The 11,130-nt window shown below is 49.6% G+C and overlaps 1 protein-coding gene across 1 annotated transcript in view; it reads right to left on the reverse strand.

Annotated features, from left to right (window-relative positions):
- The window catches only part of LOC135220530 (peptidyl-prolyl cis-trans isomerase FKBP4-like), a 275,919-nt gene extending 265,472 nt beyond the window's left edge, over nucleotides 1-10,447 (reverse strand). The window contains exon 1 of the mRNA XM_064257712.1: nucleotides 10,425-10,447. The gene's annotated coding sequence lies outside the window, so the exon portion shown is untranslated. The remainder of the gene's footprint in view (nucleotides 1-10,424) is intronic.
- Between the last annotated feature and the right edge of the window lie 683 nt (nucleotides 10,448-11,130).

An 11,130-nucleotide genomic window follows, 5' to 3' on the forward strand; every position in this document is an offset into this window, starting at 1 on the left:
CTTTGTTCCACATCGTTACCACCGTCTGAAGAAGTCTCCTTCAGAACAGGGTCCTTGTACTTCGCCGACAGTTCCCTCGGAGTTGTAGACAAGGGCGGTCTGTTTAGGAAAGGAATGATGTAACCCTTCTCCAGAACAGACAAAGTCCAGGGGTCAGCCTCCCTCATGGCCCAGGCTTCTACAAACCTTAGAAGCCTGGCACCTAAAGGTGTTTGGAGGACTTGAATGCTATTTCGACTTTTTAAACGATCGGACGGAAGACCTTCCTCGTTTGTCGAAAGTCTTTCTTTTCGTTGGGGGTCGAGATGAGGAGCCTCCACGAAAGGGCACAAGAGGAGTACGAGCCGTTTTCTTGACAACTGGTACTGCCGGTCTATTCTTCTTGGTAGATTGTACCAAAAGATCTTGCGTTGCCTTCTCAGATAGTGAACGCGAGATGTCCTTAACTAACAGAGAAGGGAATAGATGATCCGACAGAGGAGCGTAGAGTAGAGCTGACTTCTGAGAAGGAGATACCGCTTTGGTCAAAAAAGACCCAAAAAGTGATCTCTTTTTGACCACTCCTGACCCGAAAAGAGAGGCCAGTTCTCCCAAACCATCTTGCACTGCTTTGTCCATGCACGACAAGATACTGTGTAAAACCTCGGGATCAAGAAAGTCTGGATCTCGGGTCTTTTTAGCCAGCACCCCAAGGGACCAATCCAGGAAATTGAAAACTTCCAATACGTGGACAAGTAACTTTAGGAGCTGGTCTAACTCGGACATGCTCCAAGAAGCTTTAGCCGAATTAAGGGAGTGTCTTCTTGAAGACTCCACTAGACTGGTAAAGTCCGATTCTGCCGATGAAGTGAGCATCAGGCCCATAGCTTCTCCCGTCCTGTACCAAATGCCTCTCCTCCCTGCAAGTTTGGAAGGAGGAGAGCAATACACCATTCTCAAGGACTCTTTCTTAGTGCTCATCCAAGTATTAAGAGACTGCAGAGCTTTTTTCATCGATATCACAGGTTTCATTTTTTAAAATGAAGAAGATTTTGGTGTATTCGTGCTTGAGAAGAGTGATCTAGGAGAAGGAGGAGCTGCTGGACTTAACGAATATGACAATTTGTCCAAAATTGCATTTTTCCTAACTATACAAACCTGAGGTCCTTTTACAATAGGAAGGTTACTAGCGGCAGCTGGATAGGTTGTAAGCTTTCGAACAAGGGGTTCGGTAGTTAACTGCTTGTCCGACAGGCGCGCGCGCGCGACTGGGAGGTAAACAATCACTTTTGCTTTTGGCCCAAGCAAAAACTGCAGAGTGTGGGGTGGCATGAGGTGGGACTATGTGTAAAAGGACCTCAGGTTTGTATAGTTAGGAAAAATGCAATTTTGGACAAATTGTCATTTGTTCCGACACGGCATACAAACCTTCGGTCCTTTTACAATAGGAAGACTCACTTCTTGGTGGGAGGAATCTGAGTCTTTTGTGAACAGACTGGTGTTCGCCTAACCTTGGAATGCCTCCCTGGTCGTAAGAGCGAGGGAGGGATCCAAGCCTCTGTCCGATTGATCGGGGTGTGCACCGCAGGATCAATGGTCAGACCTCTGGACCAAGTACTAAGAGAGAGGCAAGCGTATCTCTTCGTACCAGCAAGCAAGAACAAGTTCCTATTTGCAAGAGGCAACATAAAGTTATGGTTTGTCTCTTGTTGGCATCCACTTCCCCCCCCCTTGTAGGAGGAAGTGGTGGATATTCGCTCCCATCCCTAGTGAAAGGGATAGGATGGGGCTCTGTCGAGTAGCTCACCTGCATCTCGTCCTTATCCAGCAAGGTGATGACCGTATCCCTCTACCCACAGGTAGAGGGGGAGAAAAAGATAGGAAGAGAAGCCAGTCACTCTCTCATTCACTTATCTATTCTTACAGTCACACCAGGACTCGATGCTGTTCAGCCTGCTAGGGTCTGGGTTAGCTACACGTGTTGAGCAGCCACCACGGGTCCCAAGGAAAACGATCCAAGGACCTGTGGGCAATATCCAAAAGGTAGGAGGAGGTGCCAGTGTTCTGGTTGTACCAGACCCCTGCCTTCAGTACCTGCGCCACGGAGAAGTTCTTGTGTAACTCAAGGGAGTGTTCTTCTAGGTCATCTTGGTGCTGACGAAGAGTCTTCAACACTCGGCCTGGGATGTCGAGTTTCTTCAGAAAGCGCGGTCGTGCTTTCACAGGACAAAGCAGCATCTCCTTCGCATCGAAGGCGGTGAAGTCCATTAGGGAGGGGATTGTGAAGGACTCTAACCGATCGTCAGGAACCGAGAGGCAAGCGTATCTCTTCGTACCAGCAAGCAAGAACAAGTTCCTATTCCCATCCCCTGGATGCTTGACTTCGCAGGAAAAGTCATGCAATTACCTCAGAGGAAAAGAAGGGAATGGTCGCATGACCTATCCCTCTTCTTGACTTCGGTGATGTCCTGTACCCATACTGGACTATCCGTCTGCAGCGAAGTGTCTCACATTCTCCTATCCCCATGCAGTGAAGTTCTTCTTCTCGGTAGTGGATAGGACACCGACACTCAATGGTGGGTGTCGATGGTATGGGTACTGTGACAAGCCGTTAGGACGAAGAAAAGACTGTTATGGAACAACCGAACTAAGTCCACAGCGAAGTTCGTAACTGACTTGGGCGCTCTGACAGCTGCCGACTGACTGCGTTCGGTAGGAGGCAAGTTGTCCAAGCACCCGAGCAAGTCACGTGACCTTTGACTTAAAAGGGTTATGCCAAGAGACTAAACAAATAATTTGTTCGTCACCGATGCCAGATGGCGAGGTGATGATTCTCTTAAGGCATGTGCCCAACAGGCGAAAGTCAATTGCCTTCTAGAGACCGAGGTCCCTGATGGCAAGATATCTCATAGTACAGTTGACTCTCAGCTAAGGAGAAACAACACTATGTGTCGTTGAAGACGAAGGTGTACAGCCTACGTCTTCACAGCTGAATCGAGAGAAGGATTCTCAAGATTCTGAACCTGTGCTACAAAGACTGAGAACGCTAACCGCTATTCATTGCTGTCCGGTGAGGATCGTAGTTGCAATGAAAGCGGAGCGCTTTTCAGTAATGAAGACACAGGGAAATACTGCCTTAAGAACTGCTTCTCATGGGCTGAACATTTGGAAGTAGAGCTGTCAGGTCGGAGAGTAGGCGATGTCTTCTGACACATCTGTTAATTCGGGGCGAACAATGCATAATTGCACACCTGCGAATACGAGATATTTTGAAGACAAACTCAGATGTCTACAAAAATCATTCGCATTACCGATGCAGCGGGAGACTAGTACAGACTTCTGTTACCGTGCGGTAAACAGAAAGATGAAAGAGTCCAAGAGATATCTCTGTTGAAAATTCTCGCAATGTCGAAGGCGATGAAATCGAGCGTCACAGCAGTGGATGGTCCTTCATTATTGCGAGAATCCCCGTTAATCAGAGACCTAAGTCCATGATTGTTGGGTAGAGATACGGTTCGGTAGTCAATCAAACAGGGGAGAGAGAGACGTAACCGACCGTGCATCTCGGAGACCTAGCTGATACTGAGCAGCTATCAGGCAGTTCAATACGCAGTAGCTCTCGGTGACTCGTCATCCTGAGTTGCCAGGTAATCCCTTCCACGAAGGAATGCGTTCGGCTAGAACCATCGAGCATAAAGAATACGCTTGAGCAATTATATTTAAACGAAACGGATTTCGGTAAATACAAAAGCTGATTTGGTGTTGTCGTGACAATACCAAGTATCTAAAATCGAAACTGATAACTGCTGGGAGGTTGCAGGCAACCCCGAGTTGCAGTTCAATTAAGATACAATTTGTCTCAGTCACAAACCGTAGAGTTAACTACGGTATGCGCCTACCCCCCGGACAATTCAACTGTTAAAAGAATCATGTCGCGAGGGTAATATACGTAGTATATTTGTAGGTTCTGTACAACGACCTCCATCCTAAATTCTTTTCCCCTCGAGGAATGAGAATAAGGATTGGAGATCGACCGCTTCGTTCTCTAGTCAAGAGAGTGAAGGAGAAGTCTTTCCCAAAGGAAAGCTTCAATGGTGAACAGAATACCGAAGACGATAGTTCAAGCCAAACTGGAAGTTCCCGTCCGTTCTTCTCTATTCCAGGTTAATCGCCTACTGTGAGATACTCTTCTTTCAGCAGCAGTCTTCTTCCAAATGCTAGAAATTACAGGAATTCGAGCATAAGCGAGGTTTCCGATTATCGTGTAACAATTATCGGGGATTCTCGCTCACTTTGGACCGTGGTCTCGCCTAAGTGTTTGGAGATCGTAAAAAACTCGAACACTCTTGAGTGCGCTAGAAATTCCATAGAATTCTAAGCACTCTGCGAAACCCCCACCGAATTCGTCAAACGATATCGGCTGGTGGTCCTCTCGATTCCCGTAGAAATCGAGAAAGGGGCAGGATCCCTCCTCAACGACCGGGGCTTACGTCAGGTAGGACCCCAAGGTCCCCCCGGTAGCGCAGTCCCTAACGTGGGATCTTACAGAGAAATCTCTGTAGGATCCCTCCCCTTTCCCTTCGTAGCCGTAAGGAGAGAGGGAATGGGGGAGGAATTGGATACTGGCTCGCCTTCCCAGCGGAACTAGCAGTTGGAGAAGAAAAGGAGCAGCCATCGCCTTACGGCGATGGCCTCTCAGAGCCTGGGAAAACGTATCGTCAGGAGAAAACGTTTTCCCGAGGAGGGTTACGAACTCATACTGTAAGTAAGGGTCTGCCGCCACTGTGAACGTCGTCTGGGTGGGGCTGATCGACACCTGACAGGAGAGAGCCGATACCGTCCTCCGACTCATTCCAGTCCTCGTTGAGATCAACCTCTCAGGAGGACCGAAGGGGTATTCAAATACGGTGTCCGAAGACACGTAGAAACGCCTCTGTCTCAATAGAGGAGGTGGAAGTAGCTTGTTCGACCGGCCAGAACTGAGAGAGCCTTCTTGTCCGGAGACGAGAGACTACCTGGTTCAACACAGTCGGCAAGCTCCGATCGCGGCAGACCCACCGTTAATTTGGGTTCCCTCTTGGGCCCCAAAACGACTCGAGCCGAGACGTGGCTCTGCTGGTGGGAGCGGCGATCCTTCCCCGAGGTCGTTGTGCTGACGAATCAGCGCCATAACCTCGGCAAAGTTCCTCTGGATCTCGGAAGTCACAGCATCTTGCAGAGTAGGACCGTTAAGCCCTTCAAACAAGAGCATATTCCAAGAACCTTCCTCCTAAGAAGGGGGAACAGCGACAGCCCTCTCAGTCTCCTCCAGCCACTTGCGCATACGTCCTGGCCGGTCCAAGAACCGTACCTGGCACGTAGGGCGTCGTGGTGGGATCATGAGGGGCGCACCCCTCACGATCACTCAATACCTCGCTCCTCCCGGTGTAACCCGAGGAGGTTGAAGGTACGGGAGAGGCAGACCTGACGCTCCCTCCTCGCTCGCTGGCAGAACCAGCAGGCTTGGAGGGCTGCAGGCGATCGAGCTGCAGGCCTGGTCGAACCGTCTCGCTGTGGAGAATGGCTGGACTGAGCACAGCGGCCCCGATCTCGAGTGTCAGAAGAGCTGGTGCTGGTTGCCGTACCCTATCGCTCTCTGTGAGAGCGACGGTCAGGCGACCTGCAGGCTCCACTGTCACGGTGAGACCGGTGCTTGTCCTCACGGCACATCACGTCGCTGGTTCCAGCCGTGGCTGGCACCGGCGAACGGGGGGACCTCTTCCCAGCCTCAGCCCGTGGCCGGTCGTGGACCGTCACGTCAGCCCGGGTAGCCAGCTGGTCGCCGCGAGAGCGAGAGCTGGTCTGGTGAGAGTCGCATGAGGGGCTGTCACCAGTCTTCCGCTCCGTGCCGTGAACCTGACGCTGAGCGGCCTCAGAGGTCTGGTTCCTGGCTGCACGGTCGCTGGTAGGCGACCGTACACTCGGTACCTCCCGCGAACGAGAGGCCGAGACGGACCCTGATGCAGTGGCAGAACCACTGACACCAGGCGAGGAATTACCGGTGTTAGCCGGTACCCCTCTGGTCCCCGTAGTCTTCTTCCTTGCGGAAGAAGAGACGGGTCCCGCTCCCGAAGGAGCAGGAGGACCAGCGGAAGGAACCCTCCCGTCCCACCGAGGTGAGACGGGTCCCGAGAAGCTCCCGAGGGAGACTTCTTAGGAGGGAGGAGGCAACCTCCTTCTTCCTCGGCTGTGAAGCCTTAGAAGTCGAAGGGGAAGAGGCGGCAGCCGACGACGATGAAGAAGATGAAGACGACGACGACGACACCTTCCTCCTCTTCTTCGTCAGCTTCCTCAGGACAGACGTAAGATCTGCCATCCAGGGCGGAGCCGGGGCTGCTGTAGCCGAAGCCACAGGCCCCGGACGCACCTGTACAGACAGACCAAAGTCTGGGGTAGTACCACCACGAACAGGGACGACGTCAGCAGGTATGGGCATCTCAGGAACAGCAGGCACAGCCAGCACAGCATCGGCAGGGACCAGCGCAGCAACGGCAGCAGCAACGCAGCACGGCAGACAGCCAGCGCAGCAACTGCATGGACAGTCAGTACAGAATCGGCAGGTACGGCAGGCAGCATCGGAAACACAGAAGGTGGAGCAGCAGCCAGCAACATCCTGGTACCGGCGGCAGGTCCAGGGGCGAGCTCTAGGGCAGCGGAAGTGTGGTCGCAGCAGCGCGGCAACCACGAGTGGCGGCGGCACGTCCCCCTCTCGGTACGGCGAACGGCACTTCACAGCGGCTGTAGGCAAGACTGTTACCACGTGAGGCGAGTACACCAGGTGAGGAGGGACGTCGTCACCTGGAGTCGATATCGTTGTCGTGGTCACCACTCCATGGGTGACCGCAGCAGGCCCAGACATAGAACCGCAGCCCCTGGACACTAGGCACACCCTGCAAATCGAAGGACGCCCATACCTCACCTAGGTCCACCCTCGTGGCTGTAGCACCTGCGGAAATAACAGTAGTAGTGATTTGTGGGGGGGAAGTCCCCTCACGCGGGGGGGTGAGCCCCACACCGAACGAGCGGAAGACCCCGAATACAATTGCACATCGGGCACCGAGCGCCCTCCCCCGCGCTCGACGGATCGGGCGAGGAGAAGAACTCAGATAACCTTCCCCCCCCCCCCAAAGGGGAAGGGCCATATCTGTGGGAGCTGAGCGGGGGGAGGGGGGGATTCTCGTTCCCCACCCCCGCACAGCACCCATGTACCCAATAACAATAATAAGAGCCCAAGAGCAATCGTGCCCTCGGCACCGAATGCAAGGGCATAAGGATCAATTCCCTGACTGAGCGGAACTTGAACCAAAATAAATATTGATGCAATCAATAATAAAAGGAATAAAATGAAAAAGAATCTTGCATTAGGATTCACTTCACAATGAATAAGGACTCGGATCGAGCGCATTTGCGCCCTCGGTACCGAGCGCAAGGGTAAAAGGATCCACTCCCGATTATGAACGGAAACCTTGATCCATAATGAATTGATGCAAGCTATCAAAATATATATGAAAATGAAAAAGAATATTGCGCTTGCGATTTCACTTCATACAAAATAAAAAGGGGAAGGATCAATTCCCAGGTAAGAGCGGAAACATTGATCCAAGTAAATAATGCCATCTCAATAAAATATGAAAATGAAAAAGAATACTGCACTTGCGATTTCACTTCATTCAAATAAAAAGGGGAAAGGATCAATTTCCGGGTAAGAGCGGAAACTGATCCAAAATGAGTATTGCTACAATCAAAATAAATATATGAAAATGAAAAAGAATACTGTACTTGCGATTCCACTTCCATACAGAATAAGTTTCCGTGCCGAGCGCATTCGCTCGGCAACGAGCATACAGGTCAAAAAAATATAAATGAAAAGGGTACTTACTTACGATTTTCATCTACACATATCCAACCAAAATATAAGCTCGGAGCGAGCGCTCTCCCGCCCTCAGCACCGAGCATACACAATACGAGGATCATTTCTGGGAAAAATGAATTCCCGCACTTACGCCCTTCAGTCCCGGCACTCGGGTAATCGGAGGGTGTGGAGAAACAAGATCCTTTCATTCACAATTGAATTCAATGGAAATAAAGATGAAATGATTGTACTTACAATTCAGTTTCACTAGATAAATAGAAAAAGAAAAACACAACCATACGAAAGCAACGACGATGAAGCGGGCAGAGCGCGATGGCGCGCGCCTGTCGTACAAGCAGTTAACTACCGAACCCCTTGTTCGAAAGCTTACGACCTATCCAGCTGCCGCTAGTAACCTTCCTATTGTAAAAGACCGAAGGATTGTATGCCGTGTTGGAACAACTCCGAATTCTTGGAGGAGAAGAGAAGCTAAGACCTTATAGTCAGAAAGGCCTTCATTAGTAGGAATCTCTTCATCAGACACATCCTCAAGTTCCAAATTATCAGCAGGGGAACGAGTTCTTTTGGAAGACTCTTTATTCAGGGACCTTCCTTCTCGGGGAGAAATACTTCTGGTAGGAGAAGGACTGCCAAACCTATCAGTTTTCTTCTCTTGTCCTTCTAAAGAGATCTCTGCAATGCCCTGAGAAGTCGAAGTAGATACCATTACTTTCGAAGGGCCATCTATTTTGTCTGGTGTCTGGCTTTCTCGAAGAGTCTTCGTTTGGAAGGTGATCTACTTCCAAACGAAGAATCACTGCTAACTGAAGCTCCGCGCCTGGCAAGCGCCTCGCGCCTGGCTGGCGCCTCGCGCCTGGCTGGCGCCTCGCGCCTGTCTGGCTCCTCGCGCCTGGCTGGCGCTTCGCGTCTTGCTGGTTCATCGCTCCTGGTTGACTCCTCGCGCCTGGCTGGCGCTTCTCGCCTGGGAGAAATCTCGCTCTCATCTGGCGCCTGGTAGGAGCCTGAAACTTGGCAGGGTTTTCATTAAAGACTGAAGAGTCCGAGACTGGAGAATCGTTGTCCGAAGAAGACAAATCTCTCGGACGAACCTGATATAAGGACGGTTTAGACCATCTTAATGGGCAGATATGAATCCTTCCTTCTTGGAGGATCTTTGGAGAGAACTCCAACGAGAGAAGCGATCGAATCCTGCATATTTCTCAGAATCCTCGTAGTTCCTCTGTTCCTGTCCAAAGTAGGGGAAGGAGAACGGTCCTTATCATTTTCCCACGAATCCGCAGGAGAAAGCAACAAACTTCTAGCCTTCTTGTTTTCCGACGGCAATTCCTCTGGAAAACGCTCAGGACTCAAGTCTAATCGAGACTCTTTCCAGCTCCTCTTCAAGGGGCGGGAAAGATCCGTGGATCTCCATCCTCTCTCGGGTGAAGAATTCTCCGACGAAGAGAAACACTCACGGAGAACGCTTTTCCGATAGCGATCTCTGGCAGTCTGAGGTGTCACAGATCCTGCCGAAGGGACGTCTGACTGGTGGGGATCCTCCACAACCTCCGTACGGCTTTTGACATTCCTTCTCCTCTGGGCTTGGGAGCTTGAAAGAGGTCTAGGCCTGGGAGCGTTGTGGAGCCGATCAGACGCCCCCTCCACTACACTGGGGACACTTATGTCACTTTCCACTGAACTTTTTATTTCACTATGCTTACCTTCTATAGCCGCCATCTTAAGCTCCATTTTCTTATGGCCGCCTTGAGATTTGCAATTTCCGATGTAGAATCTGCAGAATCTACAAAAGGTGCAGGTACTGAAATATTAGAAGGAGGAGCAACATTTAACAGAGGAGAAGAGGGTACAAAATTACTAACTAGATCGCTAGAAAAAGAGCTATGCAGGGTTTTGGAAGAAGCCTTCCTCGCCCTGTCTCTTTCAAACTTCAAATAAAAAGTTAGCGACTTCTACCCTTCTGCACTCAAACTCTCGCATTCGTGACAAGTGTTATTGAAAGAGCATTCATACTTTCTACACGATTTACAAACAGTGTGAGGATCAACCGATGCTTTCGGCATTCTCACCTTGCAGCCCTCATTCACACACATTCTCACCACACTTCCAAAGTCAGACATCATGATGAAAAATGCAATCCAAATCCAATCAACGGTCCACAATAGCGTATGCCAATACAACGATCCAAATACGTCACCAAAAAATCCAATATGAAGATCAATTGCAATGAAAAAAATGAAAATCAGCCGGAGGAACTAACAACGTTGTTGTCAGTAGCGTCGACAGAGAAAATCTGATAGAAAACGGGAATGGTTCCTATTCCTGCCACCCAGCGACAGGGCGGTAGATCACCTGACCTACCTGTAGCGTGTGCGCGAAATTCGAATTTCTGTCGGACGACGGAGTCTAATAGCTAAGTATATATCTGACAGGTAAGTTGAATGTATAAAAACATTAATTTATTACGTAAACTGTGTTATTCCTAGTTATAAAAAATTATATTTTTATATTAAAATAATGTTTTATTCATACTTACCAAGCAATTATTCAGCTGTAGGATTCCTATGCATGGCAGACCAACTTCAAGTTTCTCGGTCGCGCCGCCATCATTGGTGTAGGTAACCAGTTACTGCCCACTTCCGGTAAACAGGTATAACGTCATACCTCTCAATTGGATTTCGGCCGCAAACTACACCTGTGGGGAGGAGGGAGGGTTTGAATCAAATAACTGCTTGGTGAGTATGAATAAAACATTATTTTATTATAAAAATATCATTTTGATTCAGTTTTACCAAGCAATTATTAAGTTGGTTCCAAATTGAAAGGAGGAGGGTAGTGGAGATAACATCTTCCGAAATAACTCTATTATCAAAAGGGTTACAGTGTGAAAGCATAGACCATATGCTTGTCATACTTTACCTTGTAAGCAAGCTGCTGCAGTTGAGTACTGCCTCTGGTTGGTGCTCAGTTTACTTAGTAGAGAGAATGGTAGCTAGACCATGTGTCTCCTCTACAAAGTGAAATGTCTCTTGAAGTTGTGGGCTTAATCCCTGACTTAGCAAGGAAGCAACAAATTAAGAATGCCCTTGCCCTGGGTGACAACCAAATAGCACAAATAGATATGGTCACCTACACCTAGTAGAACAAATACCCTCTATTCCAAATCGACTGGAGGGCACTCCAGGTACCAAGTACCACCAGACTTCCCAAAGACCCAACAACCTTGATGCAAGGCAAAATAA

The sequence above is a fragment of the Macrobrachium nipponense genome, chromosome 2, assembly GCF_015104395.2.
Source record: "Macrobrachium nipponense isolate FS-2020 chromosome 2, ASM1510439v2, whole genome shotgun sequence".
NCBI lineage: Eukaryota > Metazoa > Arthropoda > Malacostraca > Decapoda > Palaemonidae > Macrobrachium > Macrobrachium nipponense.